Source organism: Mus caroli, chromosome 13 (assembly GCF_900094665.2).
Source record: "Mus caroli chromosome 13, CAROLI_EIJ_v1.1, whole genome shotgun sequence".
Classification (NCBI taxonomy): domain Eukaryota; kingdom Metazoa; phylum Chordata; class Mammalia; order Rodentia; family Muridae; genus Mus; species Mus caroli.
This window is the reverse complement of record NC_034582.1, coordinates 54,121,256-54,141,060: the sequence shown is the minus strand read 5'-3', so window position 1 is coordinate 54,141,060 and position 19,805 is coordinate 54,121,256. Positions and strand designations below refer to the sequence as shown.

At 45.3% G+C, this 19,805-nt stretch overlaps 1 pseudogene; it reads right to left on the bottom strand.

Moving 5' to 3' along the window:
• Positions 1–475: 475 nt before the first annotated feature.
• On the bottom strand, positions 476–1,112 carry LOC110307681 (annotated as a pseudogene).
• Positions 1,113–19,805: the final 18,693 nt, after the last annotated feature.

Below are 19,805 nucleotides of genomic sequence, written 5' to 3'. Positions count from 1 at the left end.
TAGCATGTGGTTTAAGTGCCAAGCACGGGTTTCTAGCAACCTATCCAGGGATACATTGTGGCGATTACGATAAATAATTCACCAGTGTGCAAACACGGAGACTGTAACTACACAAAGGAAGATGATAGGCTGGTGCTGAGTGAGACAGATGTGGGCGGCCACTACTGAATGCACAGCTCACCGATGAGATGCCTGGCTTCCTTCTCTTGAGTTACAGTTCATTTTAAAAATTAAATTGAAGTGGATTGTTGAATATTATGTGGTGCACTATGATACATATATGGAAACCTACAAACATATGCATACACATTTCGGTAAGAATAGACATGAAAATATACCCCACAAACACATGTTCATGGACAGGAAGACACTTGCATGCATTGTAGACACACAGACCAAACACACCTTTCTTTCTTTCTTTCTTTCTTTCTTTCTTTCTTTCTTTCTTTCTTTCTTTCTTTTCTTTATGGAAAATTTATTGCAACTCTCCGTCCATGCAATACCTTTTCTTTTCTACGTCTTGCTCTGCAGCTTCCTTCGCCCTTTTTGCTCGGATGCCAAAGAGGCGGGCATTGCCACAGGCCGTTTGGAGACTGGCAAAAGCCTTAAAGTTCTCTTCTGTGATAATTCTGGCCTTTCCTTTTTGTGCACGTCAGATGGGCGTCACAGGTCCTATCAGCTGGGTGGCCAGCTTAAGTTCTCCCTTCTTCGGAGCAGAAGACTTCCTGGGAAAAAGTATGTGCTTGGGGCGGTACTCATTCAGGCGCTGCACGTTGGCCTGCAGTAATTCATTCAGTGGATTCGTCGCTCCTTGGGTCCACAGAGATGCTGAAGGTGCGAGCCATTTTCTTGTGGATGCCAGCCACTCTGAGTTCCTCCAGGCCGAAGCCCCTGCCAGCCCGGATGTTGCTGTGGTATCTAACTGTAGGGCACCTCACGATGGGCCTGATGGGGCGGGAAGCGGGACGAGGGGCAATGCGGCAGGCTTTTGCCTGCCGGGCTTTGCGACTGTGGATCTTGCGTGCTGGCTGGTTGAACCAAGTGTCCACTCGCTGCTGCCAATCCTTGTGGAAGTGGGACTTCAGGATCACGCCATTCCAGCTGGGTGCCATGGCTGCCTCCTAAACAGGAGAACGGCCAAGCAGAAAGAACACACCCTTTCTTAGGTCTCTCAGCACCTACATAAATTTTGTGAACGTTGTCTTTCTTAGAAGAGATAGTAATAGAGGCTCAAAAGTCAGACCACATTCCCATGAAACCTGGCTCTGGCTCTCTGGAGCTATGTGGACTTTGACAAAGCTATTGACTCCTTGACCCTTGACCCTTGGTTGCCTAAGTAAAGGTGGTGGTAGCAGAAGCGCCTCTCTGACAGAATGCAGTAGAGCATGAGGGAGGTGATGCCCATCACCAGCTTGGTGCGGTTTTTCACCTCTCACCCACTTCTTCCTCCCCATCTCCTTTCCATTCTGTTTTCATTTACCACTAGGCAACCACATACAGTGATCTGGAACAAGACCAGAGACGTTCTCGTGCTTTATCTGGATGCTAGTATCAAGAGAGCCAAGGAGCTGTGTGTGGCCCGTTCTACCAGGAGCAGTGATAGTGTGTTAGCCCACAGGTGGGAACCTGCTTCCTCCCTGCTCCTCCCTGCAGGCTGATCCACTTGCCTCCTCCCGGCTCAGACATCCAGTCCCCAGCGGAGCAGCTGCCTAAACTGAGCACAGTCTGTGGTGCACTGCTCTCACGCCTGGGCTCCATCTCCCTCCGGATGGATTCCACGGATGTGTGCTTCCATGAATCAGGGATAGGGGGTCTGGCTTTGGAAGAACAAAGCAGCTTTCTACAGAAGGACAACTGAAAATAAAATCTGAGGTTAGCCAGGAGGTGATGGGGGAGGGAGAGGATGCTCTTACCCTGAGGCCTCCTTGTCTGGAGGAAGATGAGAAGGAAGCTAGACTTCCCCTTCCCCAACTCAAGTGGTAGAAAGAACGAGATGACTTGTCCATTTTCAAGCCCCCCCTCTCTATCTCTCTCTCTCTCTTGCTCTCTCTCTTTCTCCCCCCCCCCACGTTGGATATATGTGTGCTTGTTTTGTATGTCTGTGTGCATGTTTCTTCCTGTTCATGTGTGTCGTGTGTGTGTGTGTGTGTGTGTGTGTGTGTTTGCACATCCATTTTTAGCTAAACATGTATGCTTATGTGTCTGTGTGTTTGCACATATACAACCAGCCACTACATTATCTAAGCGAACCCTTTCCTTCCTTTCCTCTCTCCCCCTTTCTCCTTTCTACCTCAGAGCACATTCAGAAAGTTGATCTATTTTTCTATTACTTCATGAACTAAAATTAAAAATAGGTTAAATAATTGCTCTGCCACCTGCAGGCCACATGGAGCCAAGGATAGCTAGGAACACAGACCAACACAAAGTAACAGATTTTCCAACATCTCCAGGGCACTCGTGTGTGTGTGTGTGTGTGTGTGTGTGTGTGTGAGAGAGAGAGAGAGAGAGAGAGAGAGAGAGAGGCTTTGTTTTGTAACTTGATCAAGCATTTCTCCAGTGTGAACTCTGTCGATAACAGCACGATGCCTCCAGATAAAAAGGCTAGACATGCCCGTGAACTGAGGAAAAACACCTGCACCTTAAACAGAAACCTGAAATGAACAGGCTGCTGCAATTGTGTTGGGGTGCTGCTCCATCTGAAAGGTTTGCTCCTTGTAAGCAAAGGCATAGACCAAATAAGTGAACATATTGGTAACAAATAAATATAACACAAACATCGTCAAAAATAGATCTCAGAAAGAGGACACGACAGTTCTACTCTTGGGCGTCCTACAGGGCAACAAGGACCACTTTCATCTGAAACAGCCTTGGTACCTTCCGTTTATCTGAGACTTGCTCGACACTTTCCATCTATCTGAGACTCACTGCCCTTCCTGGGGTTTACAACCATTTCAAAATGTTTAAGGAACGTGGATAGAACATGATTGAAATCCCACAGCAAAGTGGCTCCCAATGAAGATAATGGATCTAAGCTCATGAACTCAAGCCGAACCCTCCCAGAAGGAGAGATGGGAAGGTTTGACACAGACATTCATGCACAGGGAGCTACAGATGCATCTAAGAACAGGGACTTGTGATCCTCTTTACGGACTGACACTCGAAAGCAGGAAGTGTGGGTGACTGTCAGAAAAGATGGCTGCCAGCACATATTTGATTCCCCCGAAGGTTATCCCTATGAGCTCAGATTCATTTGTCCCATGATTGCTAACGGGATGTCCTCATGTCCATGGGGTCTGAACAGGCCATGAGAGACAGACACATTCAAAACTGAGAACTGCCACCATCTATCTATCCACCACCACAGGAAAAGCTTGTCGGTATCTCAACTGAGGGAGACTTGGTCAAGATGGCTGAGATTGCCTCTCCCAGGCTAGAGACACCTGGGAGAGGATCCTGTGCCTTTGCAAAACATTTTCCGGTGAAGAACATGGGTACCGGCAAGACAACAGGGAAGTTTGTTCTCATGCATCAAACATGATAACGGAGCTATGGACACCAAAGGCGGGAGCACTGAAGACAGTTTAGGAGCGAAATGACGAGCTTGATGTGGTGACCTAAGAGTGATGCTCCGAGTCCAGAGTCTGTCTTCAAAACCCTGGCTCAGGCCTGAGCAGCCTAAGAAGTCACAGCCTAAAGGCCACCATTGCAGGAAGCTGCAACAGAAAGAGAGTGTGTCACCTGCTGTGACAGATGCCCAAGCTTCCTGTGGATAGCTGTGAAGTTATTTACCCCAAATCTATTCAAATGCAAACTGTTACCCCATACCCCTCCACTCCTACCCTGTTAACCTTTTCTCTATCCTCCTAAACTAGCTCCTCCTGCCTCAACCGAGGTTTGTTCAAGGTTCTAAATTCTTTGCCATACAAAGCCCTAGCATGGTATTTTTTCACACAGGCCTTCCACAAATATTTGCAGAATGTTCACAAAACACAACATGGTTGTTCAGTCAACTGCATGTGTAGGTGCTGCCGGGTGATGGAGAAGAAAGGTAGATAGCCATTCTGGTTCAGCTACACAGCAGCACCACCTCATAAGGGAAGCACTGGCCAGACAATTGCAAGGCATCAAAACCCAAAGGGGGACTTTGACCCAGCTCTGCATCTAACTCATGAGCTTGGCTACCTACTCAAGCAGGTACTTCAGACACCCAGAAATCAAACCTCAGTGTGATGTCACCTTTGAGGACTGGGATGCGTTTCTGGATGTGACTGTTGGGGGAAAGAACGTGACTTAATTCAAATACACCATTGAGTCTGTCATTCCTACCATCTTACGTGACGATTTTGATGTGAAAGAGAGGGAGAAGGGAAGAAGGGGGAAGGTAGGACAAAATTTAGCTGAGGAATCCTCACAGTCACTACTTCAGGGCTGGGGCCCACTGTCCAGTGGGCAGCGAGGCGATGCCTCACATCTTAGGTGGCCTTTAGGACTGGTTAATTCGTCACCCAAACAGACTCTTCTCAGTTGAGGGATCTGAAAAGCCAGGAGCTCTATTATATCCTAAACAGGCTCTTCAGAGGACAGGAGAAGGCCACCTCAATGTCGACCTGAGCTGGACCTTCAGTGACCATGAGAACAGGGTGCCGAGCCGAGCCTGGTGCAAAGCTACCAGCCAAGAAGGACAGACTTCCTGAGGGCAGAAGAGAGGGACAGAGGGGCAGAGTTTCCAGTGTCTCAAAGCTTGGTCTGCTTTCACATAATATTTTCCCCTCCAATTAAACATCCATTTCTTTTCAAAGGAAACCTAATTTAAACAATGTGTTACTGTAATTAAATAAAGAACTCAGAGATACAAACAGCAACATTCTTGTCTGAAATTAAATCTTTCCTGGCTCCTAGGCCTGCCAGGGAATTTTTTTAAAAAAGATCTGCAGGGCCTTCAAGCTAAGCTTTCAAGAAAAAAAAAAAAGGAAAGAAAAGAAAAAAGAAAGTAATCAGGAATTCGTGGTCAGGATGTGTTGCACCAGGTCTGTGTAGACGGGGCTCCCATCTCTCCACAGTCATGCCAACTGCATGCATCCATCAGGCAGGGACATTTCTGAGAAGGTCTGAGAGGCTCCTCACTCACAGAGAGTGCACAGTGCCACACGTCACATTTGCCGGAGAAGGGCATCACGCTGGTCTGGAAATTCCAACGGGCAGTAAATGCCACAGGAAATCTTTTCTGGGGATTCCAGTTTTCATTTGTCCATTCCTGGCGATGCAGCATCCCAGCCACTGACAACCAAAAAGATCGACGACAGAGGGGTTTCTGCTGGGATGATACAAAGCTTTAAACAGAAACCCAGAACAGAATGAGGATACTTGGAGCAAACTGAAATGATGACCTTCTCAACGGCGAAGAACTATCTAACGTCTGAGAGAGGACGGGACAGACTGCCCTCCTCGCACCAGAACAGGCCTGCATACTTTCTGGGTTACGGTAATAACTGAATAAATACCGAGATATTTGCCACAGGCTCAACCGAGGGCAAAGCACCCACACTTGTGACTGTTTCCAATTATGTTTAAGAGCCTAATGGGTCTACCACAGACAGAGCCTCCACCCAAATTCTGTCAACTTGGAGGCAGAGGAGACTCAGAAAAGGAAAGGAGTTAAGACTGCAAAGTGCTTCAGCAATAAGCACGGTCCTATTTATTCTGCCTGGCAATTAGTGTCCTTTGGCCCACACAAGGCAGTGCTATTGTTGACCTCAACCCGTGGTACATCTTCCTTTTATTTGACTCCATGCTAAAAATGCAAGTCGTTGAGAACTACTACTCACAAGAGTAAGGTCTTGTTCCATCACTTCTCCCTCGTCAGGGGATGTCTCATGCCCTGATGGTCCTAGAGGGTCAGGAAGGACAGGAAATCACAATACCTCCTACCTGTGGAACTACCAATCATATCCCAAAAAGATGATCCAAGATCATACACAAGCGCATCTTACCAGCGACCCTCACCGTCATATCCCAGGTCATGACTCCAAGGTCACAGGCAAGAAATCTAGACAAACGAAGTTATCAGTCAAGAACAGAGGGTGGAAATCAGGCAAGGGTAGACAGAGTAAGAGGCTCCGAGAAGACAATTTTCTAACAGGATAAAGTCTGACTACTGAGGGCCTGTCAACATATTTAGTTGCAAGGCAAAGTGCATAGCAACGGTCATGACAGGAACAGCAGCGAGAATTAGTAACACTTACGAAGCATCTAATACATTTTGCCGCTTACCACACATCTTAACATAGACAAAGCTACATCGCCTTTGGCAGCTGAGAAAAATCCAAGTGTAAAGGGCTTGGGGAAATTGGCCAAGGTTGCCCTGCTAACAAGACAAGGATCTAAGAGTCAGACAGTGTGGCTCCACCGTCAGCAAGCCAGCAGGCATTTGAGGACTTGCTGCCCTACTACAAGAGCCCGTGTTTTGCATCACTCGAAGGCTACTTTGAGGCTCAGAAATTACCCTACACATAATGGCAGGATTACCTCCAAAGAAGGCAGCTTTCTATCTTAAGTGTGGACTTGCCTGTTATCCCTAGCATGGAAGATCCTAGAAGTCCAGAACCAACAATGCTGAGGACCACAAACCCAGGACATTTCTTTCCTAGGCATCCATGGGTAGAAGGATGCCTGTGTTCCTTCCAGACCCTTACATAACAGGATGAAACCCCCTTCTTACATTCATAACATCTGAACATTTTCCATCCTGGAGTCAGCATTAACTAGCAGTGCTTTCATTGGAAAGTCAAATGGAGAAATATTTTCAGGCATTAATTTAGAAGTAAGTGGGAAAGTTGACCATGAAAGAGAAAAAAAAAATCTCATAAAATGTTTCATTAGAAAGGCATTTCAAGCACTGTAAATGTTCACACTTTGAACACCCAATCTGAACATGTGACATTTTCCGAATAGCGTGGTTAAAGGGGTCTTCTCACCAAAAGAGATTGTAAGAAAGACCTAGGTGTTGCTTGCTCTGTGGGAAGAACCAGGAACTATCTAACCAACCCAAGGTGAACGATTCCTCTAAGTGAATAACCACATTTCTAACCTGAGCACGTCATGCCCTTTTGTTTAATACACTCAATGCCTTATTATTATCCCACAGTCCAAAACAGGTCATGTTAGAGTCTCTACATACAGACAGACACCATGAAATGCATGTAGCTTCATGTAGCATGCATTCTGATGGCCAAGACAGACATTAAATGAGGGCACTGTTGTAGAGTGTGGTTAACAGCATAGGAGAAATACATAGTATATATAATCATAGATGACAGTGGGACACCAAGCTATTTCCAGATGGGCACCTAAGGATGGGGAAGCTAGAGAGGAGAATCAATCCCTGAACAAAGCCAGAGGAAAACAATCCAGGCAAATGGAGTCAGCAAGAAACAGAAACTCGGTGTCTGGAACTCAGTAAGGGAGGGAAGAAACAAAATAAGGTTTAGCAAAGTTACCATAGTTAGAGTCTGAAATGTTCCCCATGTATTGAAGTCTTTTTCATTGTTTGGTGTTATGGAGATTGAGAATAAATGCTATTGGAAAGAGACTGCTACATGGTCTCTTTAAGAGAATGAGCACATTCTCTTAAAGGGGGAGTAGTGCTCTCTGGCAGTTTCCTATGAATTCAAACATTCTACCCTGCATAGAGGCTCATTAAGATTCAGGAAGTAAACAAGTCATGCCTCAGGAAGGCCCTGAAACCTAGAAGATTACTGTGGTCCCTCCCTCCCCACTGTTAAATGAGCAGTAATGGCAGCTAAGGAAAGGAGACCCCCCCAGCCTGTCCAGCTGCCTGGGCATTGGAAAGAGAGCTCTAGAGATGTAGTCTTGGTAATCACCACTCAAGCTAGAATGGAATTTTCAGTGATGAAACTGCTTTTGACTAATCCATGCTTCCCATAAGTAACTATAGTGGTTTGAACAAACAGTCCCCCATAGGCTCTTCTATTTGAACACTTGGTCCCCACTTGGTCCTAGTAGGGGATGTTATGGAACCTCTAGGAGGTAAACCTTGCTGGAGGAAGTACATCACTTAGGCTGGACTTTGGGTTTGTAACCTTGACCCACTTTCTTGCTCCCTTCCTTTCTGTGTGTGGTTGAAGATGTGATCTTTCAGCTTCTTGCTCTTGTTGCTTGCTGCCATGCCATCCCATCATGATGCCCAGCTCCCTCTGGAAACAGGGAACTTCAAAGAGTAAATCTAAAAGTGGGGGAATAAGAAGCCAAGAAAGAGAAGTTGATCCCTAAAGATGCTAAACTGCCTGTGAAAATGGACTGAGAGGCTCAAGAGGGGAGTCAGAAGTGACAACTCAAGAGGAGAATCGGAAGGGACCGGTGGATGTTGGTTAGTTGGTTGGTTGGTTGGTTGGTTGGTTGGTTGGTTGGTTGGCTTTGTTTTTCCAGACAGGGTTTCTCCGTATAGCCTTGGCTGTCCTGGAACTCAATCTGTAGACTAGGATGGCCTCAAACTCAGAGATCTACCTGCCTCTGTCTCCTGAGTGCTAGGATTAAATGTATGTGCCAACACCACCTGCTGTATCTGTTGAATTTGTCAGCACAAAACCCTGGTAACTCTGGCCAGAATAATTCCAATGAAAGAAGAAAATTGAAAAAATAAACACATAAAAAGCAATGGGCCTGGAAGGATGAATGGAAGTGATATGGACTTGAAATAGAGATTGTGGACAAATATTTTAATTCACATTGCAAAGTACCATAAACTAGGTAGTTTAGACACAGTAGAAATGGATTTCTTCCCGTCCTAAAGGCTGAGGAGTTCAAGATCAAGTGGCTGGCAGAGACAGAGCAGGCTTTGAGACTCCGTCCTCATCCATGGGACCTCCTTGCTTCACACTCTTATTGTCACACGAACACCCCTTTTAAAGGGTGCTAGCCTCATCCACAAAGGGTTATCTTCCATTACCCAGACTCAGGAAGGCTCCATATGCCAACATTCTAAGCTGTCATATCAGTAATTGGGTTTCAATGTGAATTTTGGAGGGAATAAACATGTGACCATGGGTGGGGGTGGGAGGGAACCATGGGAAAGAAGTTTGTTAGTCAAAGACTTCAAATTTTTCATTTCTTTTCTTATGTTTCTGTTTTGTAAATGTACTTGGGTTTTTTGTTGGTTTGTTTTCTTTTGTTTTAGGAAGAGCTGTGAGGGTGTGAACACATACTGCAGGAGAGGTTCCGGAAATGGAAAGAGAATGGGGCGGGGATAAAAGAGGAGAGAAACCAGGGCAGCAAGTCCCACAAAGGGCAAAGATGTCCACAGTAGCAAAGACAAAAATGAGTGTATAAAGCAGACACGATCCTTCCACTGCCATAGAGGGAAGGCTGAGAAGTCAAGCCAGGTGGAAGCCCCTCTGGTATGACTCCTTTTGAAAAACTTGGAGTTTCCCATCTTCTCAGGGGCCTTTCTTAGCTGAGTTAACTTTCGGATGACACAACTAACACTCATATCATTGGCCACTTGGGCCTGGTTGTGAGTTGGGCAGAAGGACAAGGGCTTTTATTGAAAGTAGATAAATAACTAGAGAAGTGAAACTTAAGCCCTCCGCAGGCACACACAACCTAGCACAAAGTAAGGCCAAAACCAAGTGCAACGATTATCTCATGCTAACGTTGTGTTTTACCGAAGTTAAGGGATAAGAAGAAAGCAGCTGGCAGAGGGGCTAGAAATAGAAACACTATATGATGGAAATTTTGAAACTAACCCTTCAGTGCTGACTTAAAGCAACAGATGACTTACATTTCCCTACACTGCCAGAGAAACAGGGCCTTGGGTTTGGATGCAAAGATAGAATCTTCAGCTTAGCAATTATCAAATGAAATATGGCTCTGACCTAAAGTCTAGACGTCACCTATGAATATAGATAGAAACAATCTTCTATGCTGAGAGCATTTAAAGGTCAGCCGTTGTTCGGTTGTTGAATTATGTGTGCTCTTATGTTGTGCTATGAAAATAAGCTGGACATTCATTTTGAGGTATCAGAGAATCTGGGTCTTGGCCTGTATCTGTGGTATGTAATGTCTCTCATTCATGTTATCCTTTAAAAATTTTTTTCTAAATCCTCATTAACTTGATCAAGCACATTATACCACTCGCCAAAAACAAATGGAGATGCTTCAGTCAGGAAAACTCTATGACAGAAGTGTCTCTGGGGTTGCAGAAGGGGCCTGAAAAGCCCCGGCTAGGTGCTGCTGCGATTGAGTCATGATCCAACTATTCTTGAGTTTGTTTCTCGGTTGCTCATGTGCTATGATAAGACATTGACCAAATGTAGCCTGGGGAAGGACAGGGGTCATTTGTCTTACAGGTCACAGTCCATCACGAGGGGAAGCCAAGGCAGGTACTCAAGACAGGAACTGAAGCAGAGACCATGGGGAATCACTGCCTACTGGTTTGCTCTGCCCCAGGGTAGCAATGCCCACAGTGGGCTGGGTCTCTTTGTAATACTTAAAGAGTTGTAGCATGTGGGCATAAGAAGCTAGTCTGTCAAGGTTAAAAGAAGTTGTGAGAAGTCTTGATGCCTTGGGTTAGTAAGTGTGGGTGGTGCTTTAAAAACATTCCTTCAGAAAATAAGGAGGAAGGCACCTACAGTCCTATAGCAGCTCCAGCCAACCAGCCATGTTAGCAGCCTTGTGGTGAAAAAGCCCATTGAGCCTGGCCTTTCCCAGGAATAACTGACCATAGACCTTAGCAATACACATTCCCATATAGTATCTATCCTGATGTGGCAGAGAGCTGCCCTACCACACACATCATGGGAATGAAGGAACCATCCTCTCTAGGGCCAGTTGCCTGCTTCCTCCTGGAGGCTGACTCTGGAGAAAATACAGAGATGCAATGGAGAGTCATCCAAATGGCCCTGCTGCAGGAACAAGATCCAGTGTTCATACCCATTGCCATCTCAAGGAAGGGTCTCTGCAGGTGAGGCTGCTGCTGTTCCAGCCAGGCCATTCTCAGGCCAAGATTTCATCTCTGATTCTAAGAGCCATCTCTTCTCACTTTCTCAACCTGATGTCTGGGTTCTGTGTGAAGAGTTTGTGTGGAGAGCTTTTGGTACCGTTATAGAAATTTGGCAGGTACTTGTCACTGGGCTCAAGGAAGTAGGCTCAGATAAGAATATTCACATTTGGGCTGATGCAAGGATCAAGGTGAAGGCAGCCAAGGGATGAGTGACTTCCCTTTTGTCTTGGTAATCCTGAGAAGCCCCCAGACCCAGTGACTCTTAGTTGCTTTGTTTGATTACTACCTGGTGTGATCTCTTTGATCTTTGCCTTGTTTAGTCACTTTGCCTTTGATCTAAGCACTGACCCTGTCCTCACTGTCTGGAGTCATGTTATAATGTTGCCTAGTTGTCTTTTTCTCTTCAATCCTCACTCCTGCCCTTGAGACCCAGTTGACTGACTGAGCTGGCTTGGTCAAGTTTGCATCAGCAAACCCTCGTTGTCCTCATTCAGGTGTCCACAGTCAGCTCATACATCTATCAATGAGAACATTCTAGAATTCATCCTTTAGCACATGTCAGAGGTGGCATTTAGAAGAAGCGCTTTGGAACATGCAGCCTTCTGGTGCACAAGAGCAGCCAGGCACATCAGATGCTACTGAGATTCCTGGGCCCTGACTGCTATGGTGTTGACATATTAACACAATTCACTGCTAGGTAATGAGCTAACCTAGACCCAAGCAGCACAGAAAGGCTTTCATCCTGAACCTTACCTCCAGATCATCTGATAACTGATGCATTTATAATAACCCAGCCCACTTCCTCCAGTGTAACCAGGGTCCTTTCCCCAGCCCACCCTACAATCACTTAGTACTTTCTCTGTTGTTAGAAACAATCCACTCTGTCTTTGTGCTAAAACAATCACCTTGATTCCATTATGTCGTTCACACAAAGCTTAAAGAAATAAACTGGGGGTTTTTTTTTTGGTTTTTTTGTTTTTGTTTTGTTTTTTTGCGAAACATACACTCAACCAAAGGACAAATTACAAACATGAATTTTAAAATGTAGAGATTCAAAAGAAAATATACCTGATAAATTTTTGTGGAGAGCAAAACCCAAGTTCAACAGATCTCTTTTTTTTTTTTAAAGGAAATGAGAATCTACCAGTGTTAATGGCAAGAAATAATTTAAAATGTTACTAGAGATGGTATATCTTTGTTCTCATCTTCTGATTGGTGAGAACACACACACACAGGTTTTACCTAAATATAAGAGGCAATAGCATGAGGGTAAACACTTCTTCCCAGTGCACTTGACATGTGGACTGCTGTTTAAAACAAGCAACCACCAAATATGAGAAGCTGCATAGTGTCAACTTACCATCCAGGTCCAGTTTTCCTTGTTAAGGGGAATGATCCCATGTCCTCAGTAACTGAGGACAACTTTAATTTATGAGCAATGCACTGTCCTCAATAGACATTAGTAACTTAACTTATCCTCCCTATAAGAAATGATACACAGCCAGGAAGACACACCTTTAATCCCAGCACTCAGGAGGCAGAGGTAGGCAGATCTCTGAGTTTGAGGCCAGCCTGGTCTACAGACTGAGTTCCAGGATAACCAAGGCTACATAAAAGAGAAACCCTGTCTTGAAAAACCAAAAAAAGAAGAAGAAGAAGAAGAAGAAGAAGAAGAAGAAGAAGAAGAAGAAGAAGAAGAAGAAGAAGAAGAAGAAAGAGAGAGAGAGAGAGAAAGGAAAGGAAATAAAATAAAATATGGGTTTTTGATACTATACTATTTATCAAAAATTTTTAGCAAATTTCAGTAAACTTAGTAATTTTTTTAACTTTAAAGTCAAACTATAATGGACAGAAGAATTTGGCTTATTTGGAGAGAGTATACTTTGAGATATTAATTAATATGTCCTCTCTTTTTTTTCTCTACTTTTTGATCCTCTCTTTTGGACACAGATATTGAGGGTCAGAATAATATGGAGAACAGGCAGCTGATTCTCAGGTGTCGAGCTCAAAAGAAGCAAGAATCAGGAATTAGATGCAGAAGTCTGACTGGGAGCGAGATCCTTCTCCCCTCTCCACCACGCACTAGGAGTGGATACCAAGGTCAGAGGAAGACTGACAGCACGAGGTGTTTCACAAAGGACAACAGGACAACAAGAGCTACCCTCATCATACAGAGATCAAAAAGTAACCAGGCGACATGAGAGCCCTTCCCGACTCCAGCTAAGGATCAGTGAGAAGGGACAAGTCTTTTCCCTGAGTTTGTGTGGAAGGAAAAAGAACCATTCTCTCTATCGGGAACAACGGACACTCAGAGCCAGAAAGAACACTTCTGTTATCAGAATGATGTTCTACCACACACATCTATCTGATCTTGACCACTAGGAATGAAGCTCACCCTCACTGTCAAGTGCCAGGTTTGAGAGCAGGGCATCAGAACTGGCCTTTCAATCCTAGGGCCCTCTTCCCTACTGTTTCCAAACCAACTAAACCAAAACTGTAGTTCTGGTGAGGCTATTGAGAAGACTCAGAGGTTAAAAGCACTTGCTGCTCTATGGAGGACTCAGGTTCAGTTCCCAACACCCATATGATCGCTCATGATCATCTACAACTCCTGTTGCAGCGACTCTAGTGCCCTCTTCTGGCCTCCACAGGCTTCTGCATGCACGTGGTGCATATAAACTCATACAGGAGAATACACATATACATAAAGTAAGTATCAGATGGACATGTGGTATAAGCCTTTAATCCAAACAAACTGAGGTATAAAGGCAGGTGGGGTGGATCTCTGTAATTTTGAGGCCAGCCTGCTCTAAAAAGTGAATTCCAGGCCAGTCACAGCTACATAATGATTCTTCCTCCCTCCTTCCTCCCCCTCTATCCCGCTTTCTCTCTGTGTTTCTGTCTCTGTCTCTCTCTCTTGTGTGTATATCTGTCTGTCTGTCTCCCTCCCTCCTCTCTCTCTCCCTTCCTTCTCCTCTCCTCTTCTCTCTCTCTGTCTCTGTCTGTCTGTCTGTCTGTCTGTCTGTCTGTCTCTCTCTCTCTCTCTCACACACACACACACACACACACACACACACACACACACCAAATAATAGACTTAAGAATCTGAAAGTTTTCTTATATATCTTACCTGGAAAAAGCTAAACAGTTAAGAAGTACAAAAAAAAATGCATTGATAGTATGAATTTTTTAAAAAGGTGGAGGAGGGGGGGAGCCTGCCACGGCATCACACTTCGTGGATGCTAGATGCTTGTTTATGAATACGTGCACTGTCAATCAACAGGCTCTTTGTGGTTGCAGTAACAGAAATGTGATTAGACAAGGAGTACAGAAGGAAAGATGGGCCTGGTAGAGTCCTGGGAAGGCTACATCCCAGAAAAGGCACAAGCAGCCAGATTCCAGGGCAGTGGGATCCCAGGCATGCAGCCTCACGTTTTCCTTCTTCTGCGGAGGTTCATACACCCCAAGCACCATAGCCAAGGCTCACCACAACCTGGAGAGACTGGGGAAGGCCTGCTTGTACAGGCTTGCTTGTGTAAGTGTGTATAAGCTGTCCATCCAGGACCACCAAATGTGGCCAGAGGGTAGATAGTACAATATGGTGGTGACCCTCTTGATCACTGTGTTCCTGCTATGTACAAAAGAGGGGTCAAGCAATAAGTTGTTGTGTATACAATCTCAAAGGCAAAGGATTAATGAGAGAACCAGGGAAGGTTAAAAGTAGACCACAAAAGGGCTATGTGGCTATAAAGATAACCACCCTTTATCTGCACTGTAACCTGATACTCTGCTCATCATGGGTTAGTAAGAAAAGGCCCGTGGTTCTTGTGTCACTCACCTCTATAAAGCTGTTGCATATGCTACCTGGGAAACAGCAAGACTCCAGACTCCAAACTATATCTCCGGTCACCAGATATTGGTATGCTAAACCGGGAGAAACCTTTGCTCTGCCTTCCTCAGATGTCTGGATACACAGGGATTACTTCTGCACCCATGAAGCCCACCTGCCAGCTCTCATGCTCCTCAGAGTGAAGTCACATTGAGGGAAAGAGATGGTTAGGGAGGGAGAGAAGAGCCCACAGATGCAGGGACACTGGTCAGGAGGCAATGTGAGGGTTCTGTGGCATTGGCATGAGAGACAAAGGTCCTAGCCCAGGTGCTTCAAGTTTTCCTTTGGCCCTGGAACTCCCAAGCCTTCTTAGATCCTCAAAGCCCAGTCCTTGATGGATGCTAAGCTGATTGATGGGGGAACAGAGGCAACAAGTCCAACTGTTGACCTCATGTCCTTGTGGGCAACACTGCAGACATTTGTATAGCAAATGGAGATATTCATTCTCTCTCTCTCTCTCTCTCTCTCTCTCTCCTTCCCTCCCTCCCTCTCTCCCTCATTCTTGCTCTGTTCCTTCTTTATAAAAACAGGTTAACCTACACAGGTGGAAAGATGAATAAATTAAAGGGCACCACAGAGATAAGAGACAAAGAAATGAGAAACAATCTTTTCGATCTTTGGTACGGTGAAATCTGCTAACGACCCAGCTTCCACTCACACAGGCTGGTATTTCATGATCACCCCTGAGTTATGGATATAAAAACACTGGTAAGAGGAGAAATATTTTTGAGCCTTTTACATAAAACCTCCACAACTTTAGCACCATGTGATGAAGTAGGAGAAGTGTGGGTCCCACGGTGATTAACCAGATTTTATAGGCAATGTTTCAAACAAGCACCAGGCTGTGTGTCTTCGGCTATTGTTGGGATGATTTCATTAGGTTCTCTGATAAATAATGCAGGCTCTAATGATGCATTTCCTCTTAAAAAAAAACCCACAATGGAAACTCCATTTCATAAAGCAAAGAAGAACTATGGCTTCTGTTTAATTTTTATTACTTTTAAATTAATCCGTAAGGTCTTAAGAAGTGGATACTGACTTGAAAGGGGAGAATAAAAGGGAGGGGAAAGGTTTACCTGTTTAAAAGGTGAACTCATGCCCGGGTGAGTGGAAAATGGATCTAGGTCAATAGCCAGCATGGAAGCCCCACCTTCCTCCATCGAGCCCTTTCCAGATCACAAAAGGAAAGCGGTCCTGCCAAATTAAAACTCTCCATAACAATAAACCCTGATTTAATGCAGTCATTATTTTTCCATTAAATCTGAATATCATCTAATGCATGGATGTTATTTTAAACCTACCACACTAATGCAAACCCAGCATTCCTTATAAATCAGACCTAAATGCTCAGTCAGTTGTCATTACTGCGCTTGACAATCACAGAACCCCATCCCCAAGGGCACCGCCTCTCAAGCCCTGCCTCCACACATGGGAGGAAGGGACAGAGATGCATTTAATCTCGGGTGGAGAGACACTTGCTAGAGTGCACAGTCAGAGTCAGAAACGCCCTGGAGCTCTCTGCCTAATTTGGTTCAACATAACCCTTGCTTCTCCAGGCCACATGAGGCTGGGAACAGTTCGAACTTGGCATTTAAACCACCGGGGAAATAGAAACTTCTTCGAGGGTTTAGAGCAGAGGAGAGCTGATGGGGGAGATCGAGCCCACTGGGAAAAGATGTATATGGAAGAGCTGAGAGACTGAACAAGAGACGATACAAGCCAAAGAGGAGTAACCACAAGCAGCTCTGCGACCATGGGCAGCTCTGAGACCACAGGCAGCTCTGTGACCATGGCCAGTTCTGTAACCATGGACAGTTCTGTGACCATGGGCAGCTCTGTGACCATGGGTAGTTCTGTAACCATGGGCAGTTCTGCAACCATGGGCAGCTCTGAGACCACAGGCAGCTCTGTGACCATGGACAGTTCTGTGACCATGGGCAGCTCTGCTCCTTGGCTGGAGACACAGAGAGAAGAGCAAGTGGCACCAGGAACCATGGGAAAGTGATGTTGGGAGATATGGGCAGCACATCAGGCATTCATAGACTCAGTAGAGGCTTGAACAATGGTAATAACGCTGTTTAGCCAGGCAGTGGTGGTGCCTTGAAGCCATACCTTAACCCCTCCTGTTACCTGGCTGATGCGACTATCTGCATCCTGCCTTTTATTATCTTTGTTCAAACATGATGAGACCCTAGGCACTCATTCCAAACAGGCAGGCAAGCCCCACATAAGCCAGCTTCTAGCGATGCCTCCCTTCTCTGAAGTCTGCAGGTGACATTGGCAGTCAACGCTGGATTGCCTGTCACCTTTTCCTCTTTGATGATGGGTCTCCCCAGGTGGACTTTAAAGTCCTCCTTGAAGTCAGACATGTGATCTAGCATGTTGTGAGGTCTACTTGGTATAGGCTGCCCAATGGCAAATCAAATCTGTGCGTTTTACTTTACTATGAGGCTCTGACTCCCTTTTTACCTTTGATTCAGACAATTCAAGATATTTCATAAAATTACTTTTCTTGTACTGACAGGATGTAGAGACAGTGTGAGGAAACCCATTACTTTGAACTCTAATCTAAGAAATCAGGAACATAAGAATAGATGTGTTTCACCTTGTATTCCAACAGGGTTAGAAGCCACCGCTCCTGTCCAGTGCAATGGGTTGCCCAGCTCCTTCCGTTTGTGATTGGTGAGATTGGCAGAGTCGGGGTTCGGGGTTATATGTATGGTAGGTTGGACTGGGTGGGTAATTTAAATGGAAGGCGGGGAGACAAAAACTTGAGGTGGGTGGGAGGAGCCCCAGGAGAGAAGTAGTGGATGAGTCTGATTAAAACACACTCTAGACAAATATAAAATTCTTAAAGAGTTAATAAAAATATAACATTTAAAAAAGAACACTCTCGTTACTCACAACCCGGTCCATGCATAATTTAGAACTCAGTTGTCAAGTTCTACCAAAAAAAAGCATAACAAGACAAAGAAAGCTTTCACTGGGTATGTTCTGTAGAACAATCTATAAAGTTAGGATAAATGACATTTTACAATATTAAGTCTTAAAAGGCATAAAAAAATAAAAATAAAATAAAATAAACTGGGGCCGGTGAGGTGGCTCAGAGGGTAAGAGCACTGACTGCTCTTCCAAAGGCCCTGAGTTCAAATCCCAGCAACTACATGGTGGTTCACAACCACCCGTAATGAGCTTTGATGCCCTCTTCTGGTGTATCTGAAGACAGCTACAGTTTACTTATTTATAATATAAATAAAGCTTTGGCCTGAGCGAGCAGGGACTGAGTGAGCAAGACCGACCAGAGTGAACAGAGGTCCTAAATTCAATTCCCAACAACCACATGAAGGCTCACAACCATCTGTATAGCTACAGTGTACTCACATACATAAAATAAAATAAATAAATCTTTAAAAAAAAAAAAACAACAACAAAACAAAACAAAAAATCTGAGCCTTGACTTAAAGGTTTATCTCCAGTAAAAATGTGTGCCCTTCACTTTGGAAGCACTGCATACATTGTGACTGGTTATGTAGTATGTATTGATACTATATTTTGAAAGTTTTTTGTTTATTATTATTATTATTACTTTTATTTTTTTACAGTCTGGTCATTATCCTCTTGGGGTAATATTCCACAGAGTGCATAACAAGAAACTCCAAATCGTAGGGGCTGTCCCTAGAAAACTCAAAGAAAGCTGTAGACCTGCTTCTTGGCCTTGTGTGCTGTATTAGGGAGCACGAATAACACAAGCTGCTCTTTGATGTGAGTGATGTACCCAGAGAGAAGATGCGCCTAACCCTTGAGAGACTTGAGGCCCCAAGGAGTGGAGGGGCCTGGTGGGGGTGGGGGTGGAGGGTAGGAGGGTAGGAGGGTAGGAGGGTAGGAGGGTAGGAGGGTAGGAGGGTAGGAGGATAGGAGGGTAGGAGGGTAGGAGGGTAGGAGGGTAGGAGGGTAGGAGGGTAGGAGGGTAGGAGGGTAGGAGGGTGGGGACATCCTCTTGGAGACAGGGAGGAAGAGCAATGGGATGAGGAACTGTGTGTGATACACAGAGTGGGGGCCATTTGTCTGAGCAAGAAAGTTTACCAGCTGTTACACCACAGAGGAATATCACACACACACACACACACACACACACACACGTTAACAGCCTGTGTCCCTCACTCTCATCCCCCCCCCCCACCATAGCATTGGTAACAGGCCCAGTCTTGTGAAGGTCTCATCCGGGTAGCCACTATAGCTGAGTTCGAGCGTGCAATAGCCACCTCATCTCCAGAAAACAGCATTGCATAGAGGTCTTTCCCATCCTTCAGTCCAAATACATTTTCCCCATGAGACTTGGAAAGAAAGGTGGGAATGTCCTGCCTGTGGGAGAGCCCTCACCAGGCACTGACCTCACCCCTTTGTCTAACTAGCTGTGAATTAACTGCCACCCACTGCAAACAGTGCTCATCTGACCAAGGCCGACAAGAGAAGCAGTCTATGGGTATAAATGTTAGCATTGGGCTACTGAGATGACCTCGCCGGTGAAGCTGCTTGCCGCACAAGCCTGGGGACCTGAGTTCAATCCCTGGGGGCCACATGAAGGAGGAAAGAAAGAACCGACTCCGCAAAGTTGCCCTCTCACTTCCGAATGTTCACTGTGACATGTGTACGGCATGCACGGCATGCACGGCATGCACACCATAATAATGCATAGAAATTATTTAGGACACAGTGCGGTACCATGTGTAGTTTGTAAAACTACAATAGTAAATTCTGCCCTAGAGACTCTGAGCTTTCCAGTCACAGGCTACTGACAAGGCTTATAGCAACTGGTGTGAGTCACTCTTGTAGAGTGGGCCAAAAATCCCATCAGGAAGTACCAAGTTGTCCCCATAACGGTAATGCCACTACCACACC